At 36.9% G+C, this 20733-nt stretch overlaps 1 pseudogene; it reads left to right on the forward strand.

Annotated features, from left to right (window-relative positions):
• The first annotated feature begins 1964 nt into the window (after nucleotides 1–1964).
• On the forward strand, nucleotides 1965–2923 carry LOC116864908 (annotated as a pseudogene).
• The last annotated feature ends 17810 nt before the right edge of the window (nucleotides 2924–20733 follow it).

Below are 20733 nucleotides of genomic sequence, written 5' to 3' on the forward strand. Positions count from 1 at the left end.
CTCACCACCCTAACCCCACTCCAATACTCCTTCTCCTCCATCAAATTCCACGGTCAAAAAAATTCACTGTATCATGGGTGTGGTTTGTTTTCTTTTTATAAGATTGATGGGGTACACAGATTATCATACAATTATTCATGAGATTCAGAGGAATCCTAGAAATTACTCCAACCCAGCCCACTGTAGAAGTAGTAAGATCAGAGTGATACAGTATGGGTGGACAAGATTGGGAGATAAAAATTCCCTTGTTGGTAATGTGATATTACAGCATATCTCATTGGATGCCAAAAATTCAATGGGATAAAACCCTAGCATATTTGAGTAGAACTACAGGAAATGGAAAAATTTCCCAAACTAATATACATTGTTATATAATGAATCCAAAGAGTGATAAAGAGGGAAGTACTTAAATTCCTAATGAAAAAAGTTTTTCTATATCCAGAAAATAACACTTAAACAGAGGCCTTGGTGCATGTACACAGATTTAGCTACAATGGACTGCATGATTTGAAGGACTCCAGAAAGACCTGACCCTTACCTTTGTTTAACCTACAGCGTTCTTTCAACTTCCTTTCACAATTCAGGGAAACGAGAACCTTAGAATCCTTCACCCTTCATGTAAAGGAGAGGATCACCTCACTTTATTTACAATTCCTTTTTCACCAGCCAAAGTCCCACATCAGAGTGACTCAGCCAGCCTTACACTCTCATGGTTTGTGCAAGATCCTGTCATCTGTTCTCACTATTACTGATTGTCCCCTGAGTGGTTTTACTTTTACCTCCCGAGAGGAAGGACAGTTTCTTTGTCAATGTTACCTAACAGAATGCCAGGGGAGGAGGTTAAGTGATAAGAGAACTTGGCAACATTAAACTGTGCTTGGTAGCAGGGGGATATGTCCCTGGATTGTTAAATTGAAGATGGAAAAATAAAATAGAAAAGGGATGCAAAAACTTTAAAGATAAGTCTTCATCACCCTCACACTACTACAAGCAGAATAATCAAATTTTCACCTTGTCTAATGGCAGGTATGGCTCTCACATAGCTGTGTGGAACTGATCCTTCTCCTCTTAAGGTTATTTCTTCCCAAAGTTAAGAATCCTACCAATATGAAGATGTAGAGAGGGAGGAAATAGGATTATTTGTCAGGATCCACACCTCCTTCATTAAATGACTGCTTAGATATCATGAAGACTAACTAACTTTATTACCAGGGTATCATCTTTTAGGTCTATACTGAAGGCAAACTACAGCCAGAAACTCTGAATGGGTATGGCACAGAGAACTAGGGACATGGATTTGAGTCCCTATTTGTGCCAGGCTCTGTTACTTATCTGAGCATATTTCTAGTTAAATTGTCATATGGTAGTCTATATCATCATTAAAAAACAAAAACAAAAAACAAAAAGGAATAAACTTACACATGCAAATCTGGGAACAAAACTGTCAAAAAGTAGTTTACTAAGTAATTCCTTCTCTTTCGTTTCTGTTAAGAAATAACAATTCAGAGGCACCTGGGTGGCTCAGTTGGTTAAGCCACTGCCTTTGGCTCAGGTCATGATCCCGGAGTCCCAGGATCAAGTCCTGCATCGGGCTCCAGCTCCACGGAGAGTCTCCTTCTCCCTCTGACCTTCTCCCCTCTCATGCTCTCTCTCTCTCTCTCTCTCTTTCAAATAAATAAATAAAATCTTTAAAAAAAGAAATAACAATTCATTTAAAAATAAACCTTAAAGTAATCAAACCTGTATAAACAAGCCATATTTTCCCAGTCCTCTATACTGCTTAAAGTGATAGGAATCTCCTAATACCATGTCACAAAGAATACACAGGTGAATTCACATGGCTCTGGACAACCTGCTAGGAGTCATGAGTATCACCTAGGTGAAGGAGATTATTGTAAATTCATGGGTCTTGAGTCAGTAACTAATTTTTACCTTAATTTTACAGATCACTAAAAAGACAAAAGATGACAGCACATCCAAACTGCACCATCTCCACTGAGGTTTCAAACTTCCTCCTGAATTGTTTGTCAAGTCCCCCAGCTGGAAGTTCTGGTTGTCCCTGCCCCTCAGCCTCCTCTTCCTTCTGGCCATGGGGGCCAATGGTGTTCTCCTGGTCACCATCCAGCTGGAGGTCTCTCTGCATGAGCCCACGTACTACCTACTCGGCATTCTCTCCCTCCTGGATATTGTGCTCTGCCTCACCGTCATCCCCAAGGTCCTGGCCATATTCTGGTTTGACCTCAAGTCCATCAGCTTCTATGCCTGCTTCCTTCAGATGTACATCATGAATTGCTTTCTTGCCATGGAGTCCTGCACATTCATGGTCATGGCCTATGACCGCTATGTGGCCATCTGCCACCCACTGAGGTACCCATCCATCATCACTGATCAATTTGTAGCTAAGCCTGCTATTTTTATTTTGGCCAGGAATGCATTTCTTACTATGTCCATTCCCATCCTCTTTGCCTGCCTCCATTATTGTGGAAAAAATATAATTGAGAACTGTATCTGTGCCAACCTCTCTGTGTCCAAGCTCTCCTGTGATAATGTTGTCCTTAACAAAATATACCAGTAAACTGTGGCCTGGACTGTTATGGGCTCTGACCTCATCCTCATCTTCCTCTCCTATACTTTCATTCTAAGAGCTGTTCTTAGACTCAAGGCAAAAGGGGAAGTTGCCAAAGCTCTGAGCACATGTGGCTCCCACTTCATTCTCATCCTTTTCTTCAGCACCAACCTTCTGGTTTTTGTTTTTATCCATATTGCCAAGAAAAAAATTTCTCCTGATATCCCCATCTTACTTAATGTCCTATACCATGTAATTCCTGCAGCTCTCAACCCCATTGTCTATGGGGTACGAACCCAGGAGATTAAAGAGGGGATTGGGAAATTACTGAGGAGAGCAGGAAAGAGCAGTAACTAATCGTGTTCTAGCTCGACTTTTCTCAACCATGAATGCTCTAATTACATTTGAAAGGCAGGAACTTGGAGAAAAAATTACAATCCTAATCTTCTCTCTAGACATGCCTGAAGATATGAACTGCATGGTTTCCCTCTTACCTATCACATATCACACATGTGATATATCATATCACACCTTTCACCTTCCATCATTTTCAGAAAGTGACTAAGGATATAGATGTAAAAGTCTCATCATGGTACCCAGACCAGGGGCTATGAATTTTCATGAGCCAAGCATCATACTTCACTGTCTTCTCCTGATTAAATTCCTTTTAGAGTCAGTGTGATGGAAAATCCATACTCACTTAAAAATGTGTGGCTGATGGGAAGTACCAGAACTTAAAGGCAGTGAATTGACTTCGAAAAAGTAAAATGAGATTGAAAAGCAACTGTTCAAAAGTGGTAAGAATAATCATTATGCTTTAACCTTTCCCTCAGGCCCTCATATATATTTAATGAAAGTTATCTTACATCCAGCACAGAACCGGAAAATGGAACTCAAACATACATAAATCTTGATCTAAAGACCTACTCTAAAGGCCTAGGGGAAAAGCCAAAAACATGTAAAATCACTGTAATAAGAATTAGATTAAAACACATAAATAAGCCCAGAGGAGAGAAGAATTCATTTCTGTAGGTGGGGACTCCTTTATATATCTGATCCCCTCCAGTCCCTGAGTCAGAACGGCCTCCCTAAAGCTTCTCAAAAACATGAACCACATTCTTGTCTCTGGGACTTTTTGCTCGTTGTTCCTCTGGACACATAACTCCTTTCCTCAGGTCCATTGGGTCTCCCTGACCACAGGGAAAGAAGAGACAAGAAAGAGAAGGAAAGAAAGAAAGAAAGAAAGAAAGAAAGAAAGAAAGAAAGAAAGAAAGAAAGAAAGAAAGAAAGAAAGAAATTAAAAATAGTATCCAACAATAATCCCCCAAAGCACAGATGATGTCCTAACACCTCTGCTCCCCTGTTTTGCATAGCATTAATCACTATCTACTGATGGTACATTTTGCTCATTTATTTGTTTAGTCAGCCCTAATTTACTAAAATTTAAGCAGTAGAAGGGCAAGAACTTTTACCTGATATGTTCACTGTTGTATTTTCAGTGCCCAGACAGGGCTGGGTATATAGTAGAAACCATAAATGTTTGTGAAATTAATGACTGAATATACATTGAATAAATGATTGAATGCATGCTAGTTAGTAGGAATATAATTCAGACATGGTCCTTGTCCTCCTAATTTTTACATTAGACATCAAGAGTGAGAGAGACCATATTTCATGCAATATTCCATGGTCTTATGGGTTGTATAGACACAACCAGGGGACATAGGAGAGCTTAGAGGTAAGACCAGAAGTAAATTTTTAGCGACTTTGTTTGAACACATCTGAAACATCCAAGTGATAGTGTATATTAAACAGTTGCACTGACAAGTTCTGCCCTCAAATAAAATGTATACTTGGGAACTGACTACATATCATTATTGAAACAATGAGAAAACAGGCGGAAAGACCTAGAGAAAGAATATGAAATAGAATAGAAGAAAATCCAACAAAAAGTCCTTAAAAGCCCCCATATCATCCTTACCTTCTGGTTTGTAGAGTGTAGCTTGGAGAGAACTCAAAGTAGTAGTAGTCAGGAAAAGGAAGGAAAAATGAAAGAGTCACAGAATAAAGCACTTCAAAATGGACTGTATTCACTCAAGAGGCCATGGTAACCTTATTTAAGGCCCCCTGTAGAGCGTGTGGAGGCCCTATCTGTATAATCAACTTAATATGCAAGATGCATTGCAAAATGGATGCGCTCATGCATGCCCATTATAAAACACATGGGTTTATCAATCAACATTATAAATAGATACAGAAGAAATTCTTACATATGTGAGTATTATCCTCTCAGTGCACATAAAGATTCTTTGTGGTATCAAAACACCATTTCTTGACAAAAGAAGGGACATAAAATATATTTGAAAAAATAATGGCTGGAAGTTTCCAATCTGATAAAATTCATAAATCCAGAGTTCCAAGAAGCTCAGTGAAACCCAAGAATAAGAAACATGAAGAAAACTATACTAGGGTACATCATAAGCCAATTGTTCAGAAGTAATGATAGAGAAAAAAATTCTAAAAGCCAGGGGAAAAAAATGACACATTTCAAACCATAGGACTAAATTAAGAGGTGCCTGGGTGGCTCACTCAATTTTTTTTTCTCTCTCTCTCTCAAATAATTTTTTTCTCTCTCTCAAATAAATAAACGCTTTTTAAAAACCAATGGACTATATTAAACATTAGAGCAGATTTATCAAAAACAATGCAAGTGAGAAAACATAGAGCATTATCTTTAAAGGACTGAAAGAGAAAAATTTTTCAAGTACAATTCTATCCCCCACAAATACTTTTCAAAACCAGATATGTGTTTTTTAATATACAAAAACTGAAATAGTTTTCACCATCATATTCATATTGCAAACAATGTTCAAAAAGTTTCAAGAGAAAGAAAGAAAATATTATGATATAAATGCAGTTGTACAGAAAGTTTTAAAGACCATCAAAAGTTGTTGATACATGGGTAAATTGTAAGATTTGAAAAATATTTATAGTTATTTAAAAATTATTGTCTATAACAAAAGTAATAACAATGCAGCATGCAGTTTATAAAATGTATGAAAATAAAAGCACAAAACAGGAAGGAAGCAATGGAACTGCATCATGGCAAATCATTACATTATATGTGAAATGATGTGTTATCACTTGAAGGTAGACTGGGATTATTTAGAGATCGTACTATAATCTCTAAAGCAAGCCCCCAAAATACAATAGTTAAAACTCCTAAGAGAAAAGATAAATTAAAATGCAGTTTTAAAAATATACTCAGGTAATGGTTGTGGTGCACAAACAATGAATCTTGGAACATTGAAAAAATAAAATTAAATTTAAAAATAAATAAATTAAAAATATATATTCAGGTAATCTAAAAGGTAAAAGAAAAGGAAGGGAAAAGAAAGAGAGAACAAATGCCCAAGCGATTTATTTAAAGCAAATTATAGAGGACGTGGAGAAAGGGGAACATGCTTACACTCTTGGTGGAAATTCAAGCCCATACAGCCACTCTGGAAAACAGTATGGAGGTTCCTCAAGACATTAAAAAAAGAGCTACCCTACAACCCAGCAACTGCACTACTAAGTATTTATCCCAAAGATACAGATGTAGTGAAAAGAAGGGGTACATACACCCCAATGTTCATAGCATCAATGTCTACAATAGCCAAACTGTGGAAGGAGCTAAGATGCCCTTCAACAGATGAATGGACAAAGAGGATGTGGTACATATATACAATGGAATATTACTCAGCCATCAGAAAAGATGAATATCCACCATTTGCAACAACATGGATGGAACTCGAAGGGATTATGCTAAGTGAAATAAGTCAACCAGAGAAAGACAATTATCATATGGTTTCATTCATATGTGGAACATAAGGAATAGCATGGAGGACCATAGGAGACAGGAGGGAAAACTAAAGGTTGGCGGGGGGATCAGAGAGGGAGTCAAACCATGAAAGACTATGGACTCTGGGAAACAATCTGAGGGTTTCAGAGGGGAAGCAGGTAACTGGGTGATGGGTATTAAGGAGGGCACATGTTGGGATGAGCACTGGGTGTTATATGCAACTAATGAATCATTGAACACTACATCAAAAACTAAGAGGAGAAAGGAGTGGGGATTTGGGTGAGCCTGGTGATGGGTATTATGGAGGGCTTGTATTGCATGGAGCACTGAGTGGGTGCATAAACAATGAATGCTGGAACACTGAATAGAAATAAAAAATAAAATAAAGTAAAAACTAATGTACTATACAGTGGCTAACTGAACATAATAAATATATACATACATACATACATACAGTGAGCTATATCCATAAATCACATTAACTATAAAGCAGAGCTTGACAGATTGGGGGGGGAAAGATTCAATTAAATGAGGGTTTTGAAGGGGGGGGTGGGAAGTTGGGGGAACCAGGTGGTGGGTATTGGAGAGGGCACGGATTGCATGGAGCACTGGGTTTGGTACAAAAACAATGAATACTGTTACGCTGAAAATAAATTTTAAAATTTTTAAAAATAAGTCAAGCAGAGAGAGTCAATTATCATATGGTTTCACTTATTTGTGGAGCATAACAAATAGCATGGAGGACATGGGGAGTTAGGAGAAGGGAGTTGGGGGAAATTGGAAGGGGAGGTGAACAATGAGAGACTATGGACTCTGAAAAACAATCTGAAGGGTTTGAAGAGGTGAGGGGTGCGAAGTTGGGGGAACCAGGTGATGGGTATTAGAGAGGGCACGGATTGCATAGAGCACTGGGTGTGGTACAAAAACAATGAATACTATTATGCTGAAAATAAATTTAAAAAGTGATTAAAAATTTTTTAAAAAATAAATAAATTAATTCTAAAAATAAATAAATAAATAAATTTCAATTTAGCACACACACAAAAAAATGCAACCATACAAAACACACCAGAAATATAAAGACAATTAGGTTAAAAATAAAGGGATAGTGTGTTGGAGGGGATATGGAGAAAGGGGAACCCTCTTACACTGTTGGTGGGAATGCAAGTTCGTGCAGGCACTTTGGAGAACACCGTGGAGATTCCTCAAGAAATTAAAAATAGAGCTTCCCTATCACCCTGCAATTGCACTACTGGGTATATACCCCAAAGATACAGATGTAGTGAAAAGAAGGGCCATCTATACCCCAATGTTTATAGCAGCAATGGTCACGGTCGCCAAACTGTGGAAAGAACCAAGATGCCCTTCAGCGGACGAATGGATAAGGAAGATGTTGTTCTGTATACACTATGGAGTATTATGCCTCCATCAGAAAGGATGAATACCCAACTTTTGTAGCAACATGGACGGGACTGGAAGAGATTATGCTGAGTGAAATAAGTCAAGCAGAAAAAGTCAATTATCATATGGTTTCACTTATTTGTGGAGCATAACAAATAGCATGGAGGACAAGGGGAATTATAGAGGAGAAGGGAGTTGAGGGAAATTGGAAGGGGAGGTGAACCATGAGAGACTATGGACTCTGAAAAACAATCTGAGGGTTTTGAAGGGGCAGGGGGTGGGAGGTTGGGGGAACCAGGTGGTGGGTATTGGAGAGGGCACGGATTGCATGGAGCACTGGGTTTGGTACAAAAACAATGAATACTGTTACACTGAAAATAAATTTAAAAATTAAAAAAAAGAAAGAAGTTAGAAATAAAAATAAAATAATAAAGGGATAGAAATATATACCACACCAACACTAATCAAAATAAAATGGGAATGGCTACATTAACCAGAAAAGATGAGTTTCTACAAAGAATGTACATTCTCTCAAGTGCACACTGAACTTTTATTTAAAAAAATCATATTCTGGGTCATAAAATAAATCCCAAAGCAACTTTGGGTGCAAAGTATATTCTCTGACCACAGTGGGATTAAATTAGATATCAATAATAGAGTGATCTCTGAAAAAAATTCCAAACATTAAAAGGTAAACAATACGCTACAAGGGAGTAGATACAAGGAAACTTTCCTAAAGTGGCAGAACTATTCTGCATCCTTATTACAACAGTGGTTGTGAATCTATATAAGTCTTAATGCTCCTAAAAGCACATCAAAAAATTCAATTTTATTTGTTTAATTTTTGGTGCTAAAGAATAAAAAATGTAATAAACACTCAAAAAAGGTATTCACATGCAAAAAAACAAATGTATAAATTAACCATGAGATAAAGAAGTAATCACAATGAAAAGTAGAAAGTATTTTGCACTGAGAAAAAATTAAAATACAAGATATCAAAATTTTTGAAATGCTGCTAAACCAATACAGTTGATACTTGAACAACATAAGCATCAAAGGCACTGACCCCTTACATAGTCAAAACTCCACATATAACTTTTGATGCTCTAAAAATTAACTAATAGCCTACTATTCTCTGAAAGCCTTACCAACAATTTAGATAACAGATTAAGTCATATTTTATATCTTATATGTACTATATACCATGTCCTTATAACAAAATAAGCTTGAGAAAAGAAAATGTTAAGAAAATTATATGAGAGGGAAAATAGATTTACAATACTCCACTGTATTGATAAAAAAAAAAAAATAGGGGGCCTGAGTGGCTCAGTGGGTTGAGCCTCTGCCTTTGGCTTGGGTCATGGTCTCTGGGTCCTAGGATCAAGCCCACATCAGGCTCTCTGCTTGGCAGGGGGCCTGATTCCCCCTCTCTCTCTCTGCTTGCCTCTCTGCCTGCTTGTGATCTCTATCTGTCAAATAAATAAAATCTTAAAAAAAAAAATAGTCCAGAGGTGGCTGGCTCACTCAGTTAGTTAAATGGTTGCCTTTAGTTCAGGTCATGATCCCAGAGTCCTGGGATTGAGCCCCACATGTGCTCACTGCTTAGCGGGAAGTCCACTTGTCCCTCTCCCTTCGCCCCTTCCCCATTCATGCTCTCTCTCTCAAATAAATAAACAAAATATTTAAAAATAAACAAATAAATAAATAGATAGATAGATAGATATAAGTAAATAAATAAATACATTTAAAAAAAACTGTCCTTGTATAATCAAACCCACAGAGTTCAAACCTGTGTTATTACCTGTGTTGTACTTAGAAAGATATACTATTAAAGTCTTTATTAGAAATACAAGGTCTCAAGGAATCTGGTGGCTCAGTTGATTAAGCGTCCAACTCATAATTTTGAGCATCCAAACTCATGTCTGAGGTCATGATCTCAGAGTTGTGAGATTGAGCCCATACTGGGCATATAGCCTGCTTAAGATTCCCTTTCTTCCTCTCCCTCTGCCTCTCCCTGCCTCTCTCTCCCTAAAAAAATAACCAAAAAAATGAAAAAACAAAAGAACAAATAAAGAAAGGAAAAAAGGAGAAAGAATGAAACAATGTCTCAAATCAATGATCAACTTCTATCATTAAAAACAACAACAACAACACGGGAATAAACTAAACCAAAAGCATAACTATCAGAACAGAAATCAATGAAATTAAAAACAAAACACAATAGAGAAAATTATTCAAAGCAAAATATTTTACTTTCAGAAGAGTAAAAAAAATTACAAAATCCTAAGAATAAGCCAAACAAATTAGGGAAAGACAGGGAGGAAGGAAGGGTAAGGAGTAGGAGGAGAGAGGGAGAAAGGAGGGAGAGGGAGAGAAGATACAAATTATCAGTATTAGGAATGAGATAGGTGACATCACTACAGATCCTATACATATTAAAAAGATAGTAATAATGGATTATTATGAACACCTTTATGACAATAAACACTTCAATTGAGATGAAGTAAGGACATTCTTCAAAACACAAAAACTACCAAAGCTCACCTGAGAAAAAATGATCACCTAAATAAATCTATATCTATTAAAGAATTAAATTAGTAGTTAAAAACATTTGCAAAAACAAACAAAAACAAACAAACAAACAAAAACCCTCTAGATCTAAGCGTCTTTCTCTCTTGTCCTTTCTTCCTTTCTTTTCTGTACAATATGAGAAAATAGAGTTCACCTCAGAATAAAAAAAGGAAGTGGTACACACTGTCATGAATTTAATCAATATGGATATAAGTAAGATGTGTGAACTAGAATTTAAAATAATGATTATAAAGATACTAGCCAGGCTTCAAAAAAGCATAATGGAGAATAATGAGGCTGAGAAAAAAAAAGGGAAAGAAAACAAGTGAATGACGAAGGCAAATTTAGGGAACTCAGCAATTCCACAAAGTGAAATAATGCCCATATTATAGGAGTCTCAGAAAATGAAGAAAGGTAAAAAGGGATAGGAGGTTTATTTTAACAAATTGTAGCTAAGAATTGCCTGAATCTGGGAAAGTAAACAGGCATTCAAGTCTAGGAGGCACAGAGAAACCCCCTCAAAATAAAAAAATGTTCAACAACCCAACATATTATAGTGAAACTTGGAAATTACAAAGAAAAAGAGAAAAGCCTGAAAAAAAAGCTCAGGACAAAAGGTCCTTAAACTACAAGGGTATATATAAGGCTGTCAGCAGACCTGTCCACAGAGACCTAGCAGACCAGAAAGGACAGGCATAATATATTCAACATGCTAAATAGGAAAAATATGCAGCCAAGAATACTTTATCCAGCAAGGCTGCCATTCAGAATAGAAGGAGAGATAGAGTTTCCAGGACAAACAAAAACTGAAAGAACTTGTGAACACTAAACCAGCCCTGCAAATATAATAAAGGGGATCCTTTGAGTGGAGAGAGAGCTCCAAATTAACAAGGATCAGAAAGGAACAGAGACACCCTTCAGGAAGAACAATTTTACAGATAATACAATGGCACTAAATTCATATCTTTCAATAATTACTCTGAATATAAAACTGACTAAATGCTCTAATCAAAAAACATAGGGTATCAGAATGGATTAAGAAAACAAGACCCATCAATATGCTGATTAAAAGTGACTCATTTTAGACCAAAATACACCCCAGATTTAGAGTGAGAGGGTGGAGAACCATCTGTCATGCTAATGAACATTAAAAAGAAAGTTGGGGCACCAATCCTCATATCAGATAAATTAGATTTTAAACCAAAGACTGTAGTAAAAGATGAAGAGGGATACTTTGAGAAACTTAAAGTGTTTACCCAACAAGAAGACCTAACAATTATAAGTATTTATGCTCCTAACTAACTTGGGATCAGCCAGTTATAGCAAACAATTAATAACCAAAGTTTAAAAAAAAATGATAACAATACAATAATAGTAGGGGACTTCAACACCCCACTCACAGCAATATAGATCAATTAAGCAAAAGACCAACAAGGAAAAAAGGGCTTTGAATGACAGATTAGGCCAGATGGAATTCACAGATATAAACACAGCATTCCACACTAAAGCAACAGAATACACATTCTTCTCAAGTGCACATGGAACATTCTTCAGAATAGATCACACAATGGGTCACAAATCAGATCTCAGTCAATACCAAGAGACTGATATTATTTCCCATATTTTCAGACCACAATGCTTTGGAACTTGAACTCAGTCACAAGAGGAAATTTGGAAGGCATTCAAACACACAGAGGTTAAAGATCATCCTACTCAAAAATGAACTGGGTCAACCAGGAAATTAAAAAGGAATTTTAAAAATTCATAGAAACTAATGAAAATGAAAATACAGCTGTTCAAAGTTTTGGGATACCGCAAAGATGATCCTAAGAGGGAAGTACATTGCAATACAAGCCTCTCTCAAAAAAGTAGAAAAATCTCAAATACAAAAGCTAATCTTCCACCTAAAGGAGCTGGAGAAAGAATAACAAATAAAACCTAAACCAAGCAGAAAAAGAGAAGTAATAAAGATTAGAACAGAAATCAATGAAATAGAAACCAGAAAAATTGTAGAACAGATCAATAAAACTAAAGGCTGATTCTCTGAAAGAATTAGTAAGATCGATAAACCTCTGGCCAGACTTAGCCAAAAGAAAAGAGAAAGGACCCAAATTAATACGATCATGAACTAAAGGGAGACATCATGACCAATACCAAGGAAATACAGACAATTGTTTTAATATATTATGAGCAACTACATGCCAACAAATGAGGAGATCTGAAAGAAATGGATGCATTCCTGGAAATCTATAAACTAACAAGACTGAATCAGAAAGAGGTAGAAAACCTGAGCAAACCCATAACCAGCAAAGAAATTGAATCAGTAATCAAAAATATCCCATCAAACAAGAGTCCGGGGCCAGAGGGTTTCCCAGAGGAATTCTATGAAACATTTGAAGAAGATATACTACTACCTATTCTTCTGAAACTTCCAAAAAACACAAATGGAAAGAAAACCTCCAAACTCATCCTATGAGGCCAACATTACCTTGATCACAAGACCAAAGACACTACTAAAAAGGAGGATTATAGACCAATATCACTGATGAATATGGATACAAAACTTCTCACCAAGAAACTAGCTAATAGTATGTTGCTAACAGTACATTAAAAGTATTATTCACCATGACCAAGAGGGACATATTCCTGGGCTGCAGCATGGTCCAACATCTGCAAATCAATTAATGTGATATGTCACATTAATTTTTTAAAGATTTATTTTATTTTATTTATTTGACAGAGAGAGATCACAAGTAGGCAGAGAGGCAGGCAGAGAGAGAGGAGGAAGCAGGCTCCTGCCAAGCACAGAGCCCGATGAGGGACTCGATCCCAGGACCCTGAGATCATGACCTGAGCCGAAGGCAGAGGTTTAACCCACTGAGCCACCCAGGTACCCTCACATCAATTTTTTTTTTTAAAGAACAAGAACCATATAATCTGCTCAATAGATGCATAAAAAGCATTTGACAAAGTATAGCATTCTTTTTTAATAAAAACCCTCCACTAGGCAGGGATAGAGGAAGACCCATAGCAAATATTATCCTCACTGAGGGAAAACAGGGCTTTCCCTCTAATGTCAGGAACAGTACAGGGATGTCCACTCTCACCACTGTTGTTCAACATAATACTAGAAGTCCTTGTTCCAACAGTCAGAAAACAAAATTAAATTAAATTAAACTAAATTAAATTAAATAATATAATAAAATAAAATACATCTAAATCTGTAAAAAAGTCATCAAACTTTCACTCTTCACAGACAACATGATACTCTATATAGAAAACTTAAGGACTCCATCAAAAAATTGCCAGAATATATGAAACAGGAATTCAGCACAGTTACAGCATATAAAATCAATGCACAGAAACCAGTCACATTTCTATGCACTAACAAAGAAGCAGGCAGAAAGAGATATTAAGGAATCAATTCCATTTACAATTGTACCAAAAACCATAAGAAACCTAGGAATGTACCTAACCAAAGAGGTAAAAGATCTATACTCTAGAAACTATGGAATGCTTATGAAAGAAATTGAGGAAGACACAAAGAAATGAGAAAACATTCCATGTTTATGGATTGGAATAATCAGTATTTATATAATCATAAAATATCTATGCTACCCAAAGCAACCTCACATCAATGCAATCCCTATCAAAATACCACTAGCATTTTTCACAGAGCTGGAATAATCCTAAAATTTGTATTACACCAGAAAAGACTCTAAAGAGCCAGAGGAATGTTGAGAAAGAAAACTACAGCTGGAGGCATCACAATTCTGGACTTGACACTGTTTTATAAAGGTATAATCATCAAGACAGCATGGAATTGGCACAAAAACAGACACACAGACCATGCAACAGAATAGAGAACCCAGAAATGGACCCTCAATTCTACAGTCAACTATTCTTTGACAAGCATAAAAGAATATCCAGTGGAAAAAAGATAGTCTCTTCAATAAATGGTGCTGGGAAAATTGGACAGCCATATGCAGAAGAATGAAACTGGATCACTTTCTTAAACTATACACACACACACACACAAACTCAAATTGGATGAAAGACTTAAATATGAGACAGGAATCCATCAAAATCCTAGAGAAGAACACAGGCAGCAACCTCTTTGGCCTTGGTTATAGCAACTACTTACAGGACACATCTCCAAAGGCAAGGAAAAAAAAGGAAAAAATGAGCTATTGGGACTTCATTAGGATAAAAAGCTTTTGTACAACAAAGGAAACACTCAACAAAACTAAAAGGCTACCTATGGAATAGAAGATATTCACAAATGGCATATCAGATAAAGAGCTAGTATCCAAAACCTATAAAGAACTTATCAAATCAACATCCAAAAAATAATCCAGTCAAAAAATGGGCAGGAGAGATAAACAGACATCTCTCCAAAAAAGACGTGCAAATGGCCAACAGACACATGAAAAAAATGCTTAATATCCTTGGCATCAGGGAAATACAAATCAAAACCACAATGTGGTATCACTTCACACCAGTCAGAATGACTAAAACTAACAAGTTAGGAAATGACAAATGTTGGCAAGGATGTGGAAAAAGAGGAAAAATCCTCGTACACTGTTGGTGAGAATACAAACTGGTACAGCCACTATGGAAAACAGTATGGAAGTTCTTCAAAAATTTAAAAATAGAACTACCCTATGACCAAGCAATTGCACTACCAAGTATTTATCCAAAGGATACAAACAAAGTGATCAGAAGGGGCACCTGCACCCCAATATTTATAGCAAGAATGTCCACAATAGCCAAACTATGGAAAGAGCCCAGATGTCCACTGACTGACAAATGGATAAAGAAGATGTGTGCATATACACACGCACACACACAAACACACAAAATGTGGTATTAACTCAGTCATCAAAACGTGAAATATTGTCATTTATAATGATGTGGATAGAACTAAAGGGTATTAGGCTAAGTGAAGTAAGTCAGTAAGTGAAAGATAAATACCACACGATTTCACTCATATGTGGAATTTAAGAAGCAAAACAGATGAACAAACATAGGGGAAGGGAAGGAAAAATAAAATAAGATGAAAATAGAGAGGGAGACCGTAAGAGACTCTTAACTACAGGAAACAAACTGAGTGTTGCTGTAGGGGAGATGTGGGGAGATGGGATAACTGGGTGATGGGCATTAAGGACTGCATGTGATGTAATAACCACTGGGTGTTACATGTAACTGAGGAATCATTAAATTCTACCCCTGAAACTAATAATAGAGTATATGTTAACTAAAGTGAATTTAAATAAAAATTTTAAAAGAAACATTGATTTGTACACTTAAAAAAAAAGATAAATAGAAAAAAGTGCAAATTTCCAAAATTTGGAATGAAAAAAAAAGGACATCATTACAGGAAATGTAAAAAGATAAAAGAAAATTGTGAACTTCCTACCAATAAATTTCACAACTATTTGACAACTATACAAAATGGATAAATTCTTGACTGACACAAATTACCAAAACAGATTGTGATAGTTAGTTTTATTTGCCAAATTGACTGTGTCATGAAATGCCTGGATATTTAGTCAAATATATTCCGGGTGTTTCTGTGAGAGTTTTTCAATGAGATTAACATTTAAATCAGTGGAATTTGAATAAAGCAGATTGCTCTCCTACTTAACAAAAGACATCATGTTCAAAAATAGACAAATTTGTGAGAGATAAGGAGAGAATATTAGCAAAATCTAAAACTAGAATTAAATGTTCTAAAATTTAAATAAAAAATTCTGTAAGTCATCAAGAAAGAAGAGGAACAAGAATAAACAGATAATTCAGAGAAAGGAAAGCCAGAATGACTAAAAGTTTATTTAAAAAACACTAAGAAAAATAATAAGAAATAAACACTAAGCAATCAAAAATTAAAACAAAATAATGAGGACTACCTTCAACCATCATATCTGTAAAGAAGAAATTGGATAATATCTAATACTGTCATGGATATAACAAATCAAGATACTTAATCTAATTTTGGTAGGATTGCATAAGTATCCAGAATTAAGAGAGAATTATGTTTGAACCCTCTGATTCAGTAATCCTATGCTTAGGTATACACCATAGGGAAACTTTCACATGTACATTAAGAAAATGCTAAATGCCAATATTCCTCCTAATGTATTAACACCAAGGTCCCAACCTAAATGTTGCCTATAATGGGCCATTTAGGTGGCTCAGTCAGTTAAGCATCTGCCTTTGGCTCAGGTCATGATCCCAGGGTGTCCTGGAATCGAGTCCCACATGGGGACACCCTGCTTAGCAGGGAGTCTGCTTTTCCCTCTGCTTTTTTTCTCTAAGTGTGCTCTTTCTCTCTCTCTCAAATAAATAAATAAATAAATATAAAATTATACAGATGTAGTGAAAAGAAAGGCTATCTGTACACCAATGTTCATTGCAGTAATGGCCACAGTCACCAGGACTGTGGAAAGAACCAAGATGCCCTTCAACAGACGAATGGATAAAGAAGATATGGTCCATATATACTATGGAGTATTATGCCTCCATCAGAAAGGATGAATATCCAACTTTTGTATCAACATGAACAGGACTAGAAGAGATTTTGCTGAGTGAAATAAGTGAAGCAGAGAGAGTCAATTATCATATGGTTTCACTTATTTGTGGAGCGTAAGGAATAACATGGAGGAGATGGGGAGATGGAGAGAAGTGAGTCAGGGGAAATTGGAGGGGGAGATGAACCATGAGAGACTGTGGACTCTGAGAAACAAACTGAGGGTTCTGGAGGAGAGAGGGGTGGGAGGTTGGGTGAGCCTGGTGGTGGGTATTATGAGGGCACGTATTGCATGGAGCAATGGGTATGGTGCATAAACAATGAATTCTAGAACACTGAAAAGAAATAAATAAAATTTTAAAAATAAAAATTAAAAAAAAATTTAAAAAGAATTGTTGGGACAATTGGGAGCAATTTGAATATGTACTATATTAGAATATAATATTGTGTGATCAACTGCTGAATTTCCCAAGTGCCTTTATTGTGGTTGTATTAGAGAATGCCGATTTATAGGACATGTTTAAATATGGACATGTCTGTAAAACATAGATTATACATTTAATGGCCTTATCTAATTGGGTAGCCACATGTGAGAGAGAGAAAAAAATTGGATCCTTAATGCGCACCTCAAAGCAAACTGAAATGCAGATGGATGGGGCACCTGGGTGGCTCAGTGGGTTAAGCCTCTGTCTTCGGCTCAGGTCATGGTCTCAGGGTCCTTGAATTGAGCCCCGCCTTGGGCTCCCTGCTCAGTCAGGAACCTGCTTCCCCCTCTCTCTCTGCCTGCCTCTCTGCCTACTTGTGATCTCTCTCTAAATAAATAAGTAAAATCGTTTAAAAAAATAAAATGCAGATGGATCAAAGATGTAGATTAAGAATTGAAACCAAGGGGCTCCTGGGTGGCTCAGAGGATTGAACCTCTGCCTTCAGCTCAGGCCATGATCTCAGGGTCCTGGGATCCAGGCTCGCATCAGGCTTTCTGCTCAGCGGGGAACATGCTTCCCTGTCTCTCTCCGCCTGCTGCTCTGTCTACTTGTGATCTCTCTCTCTGCCAAATAAATAAATAAAATCTATAAAAATAAATTAAAAATTAAAAAAATAAAATCTTTAAATATAAGTAAATAAATGAAATGTTGCTTGTATTAATAAAAATCTATATACATACAATAGAGTACCATTCAAAGTTAAAAGAAATGAACTATATTTGTACATTGTACCTTGGATCGGTTTTTATTTAGAGACTTTTGAGTGAAAAATTAAAATCAAATTACATTTTCATTGTAACAAAAATACTTTTATGTGGATATCCTCTCTGGAAAATGCATTTCATTTCTCAATTGGTAAAATTTTTGTTTCACGTCCCTTTTATCATTATAATGTCATGGTTAAAGTCACCATAAGTGATTATTCATTCAACAGCATGGACAGACAATACCAGTCCTTCCTTGAGCACATGCCTGAAATCCATAAGAACGTGCAGATGACTTAGCACATCCTTGGAGGGAGATGATGCCATACATGTACACAAATGAATGCACAGGTGTAAAGGTAAATCTTTGACATTCAGATAAATGATCCAATGCAGGTCATAGACACAACATAGTGCCTCTAGGGATGGGCTCCCCAAGACTCTTTTCTCAAGCAGAGAAAACCATTCTCTTCCTTAACTACATGCCTATCCATCCTAGTAGGGCCTTATGAGATTGCTATTCTTGATTTCCATCTCCCTCTCAAGGGAATAAGAATGGACAGGTTACCCCAGGGCAGGGTCCCAAAGGCCACTGAGGCTATTAGAGTCTGAGCTCCAACATCAATGGAGGCAGAACCCATGCTATCACAACCTCTGAAAGTGAGTCTGTGAAGGAAAGCCTGGAGAGGCACCTGCACCGCACAGATGTCAAGATTTGCCAGAGGACAGGGCCCCATCTCTTCAATCCAGATGTGTATTCCTGTCCTTTCCTGAGTCAAGGGTGTTCGAGTTGTCTAAACAGAGGTAATAGAGAGTGTGTCCTGTGTGATGAAAGGACATTCTTAACTGCCTTGAACAAATCTGGGGCTTCATGTACCACGAATATACTTAAGCTGGAGTTTGTCCATGGAATATTAACCAATGTCTTGGGATAGCTGAAACATAGGACCCAGTAAAATGAATTCATGTTTTTAGTGTGAAGTTGGTAGATCTAGAAGCCATACAAGAGGAAATCTGTGTGTATGCACTAGATTCTTTAGAGGGAGAAATAAGCTCACTCTATGTTATGACAAAGGTAAGAAAATAAGGATGTGTATAAGAGCAAGGAGAGGGAGAATAATTTATATTAGCTCAAGATAAAGAATTTCTAAAAGCTGGAATCCCAATACTAGAAAAAGCTGCAAGGAAAAAAAAAGGTAATTTCATTTCTATCTCTAGATCCGGTCCATAATTTGAAGGCTAGACTGGTGGGACTATTTCACAAGTTTCTTCAAATACCTTGAGCCCAGGAGATCTTTTCATCCCCTCCAAATTTCCAACACTGTGTTTCCAGGGTACCGTAACTTCGCAGAGCCTCGGGAAAGGGCTTAAGTTAATTCCCTACCTTGGTCTCCAACTTCAGTAGGATTCCTCACCCTGTCCCTATGGGGCCAAGACATAGCTTTGGTGTCTCAGTCCTACTTGCCGTAGATGGTTTCTGATTCCAGAGGAAGATTGAAAAAGGAAATGAAAAACATATATGTATATCCAAGTATTTTAGCCCAGAGTTGAGTTGAATAGATCATTGGTTGAAGAAAAAGAGGCAGGAGGGAAAAGAAGAAAGAGAGAAAGAAGGAAAGAAAGAAAGAAGAAAGAAAAAAATGAAGGAAGGAAGGAAGGAAGGAAAGAAAGAAAGAAAGAAAGAAAGAAAGAAAGAAAGAAAGAAAGAAGGAAGAAAAAGAGAGAGAAAGAAGGAAGGAAGGAAGGAAGGAAGGAAGGAAGGAAGGAAGGAAGGAAGGAAGGAAGGAAGGAAGGAAGATATGATGGGAAATACCTCTTTTGTGCTCTCCAGAAATTCTATCCTAGAACTGAAATCTTTCCACGATTACTTAGAAAATTGAAAAAATAAAATCTGCTTCCTCTAGGATTCCTTATGGATCCTCTCTTCCTGCAGAAGGGGTGCTTCCATGTGGCTGGATCCTCTAGAAAGCAGGCAGGGATCCTTCATCCAGCTTGACTAAGGTGAGATTTGAGGCTGTGCTAAGAATGAAAGTGCTATAATGTTACTGTATAAGTTGTGAGCAGAGGAGAAGCTGAAATAAAAAATTAAGGGCAAAAGACAAGTCCTGATAGGAGGAAACTGTGTCAGAATGTAACATTGAAATTTTTGAATGTGCTGTGATGGAATTAGCTGCTCTACTAGCAAATCTGCCTGTGTGCTGTGTCTCACTGGCACAAACGAGACAACTATGAAACCACTCTGAAATCTATGGAAGCACTGTTAACATATGCTATGATTAATACCAGGGAAAGAAGTGGGAGGTAAGGTAAACTCTCCAAGTGTCTGGAAATTACTTTTGCCTTCAGAGAGAGACACACAGTTCCTGCCATACACTAATAGGACAACACTTGCTTGACTTTAAAGCAGAATATCAAAAGGAATGAAGAGAGGAGTAGGGGGAACTGAAGGGTAATTCTCACTATCTTTCTCTGCCCCAGCAGTTCCCAGGACCATTGGTAAGAAGGTCCGGGTCTTAAAAACAAACAAACAACAACAATTTAAAAAAACACAAAGTGATCAGTACTGGAAGTGTAGGAGCAAGGACATGCACAGAAACAAGTGTGCCATTTTAACAACTACATCAAATAGATTC

The sequence above is a fragment of the Lontra canadensis genome, unplaced genomic scaffold (assembly GCF_010015895.1).
Source record: "Lontra canadensis isolate GAN:19392208 unplaced genomic scaffold, GSC_riverotter_1.0 scaffold7, whole genome shotgun sequence".
Lineage (NCBI taxonomy): Eukaryota > Metazoa > Chordata > Mammalia > Carnivora > Mustelidae > Lontra > Lontra canadensis.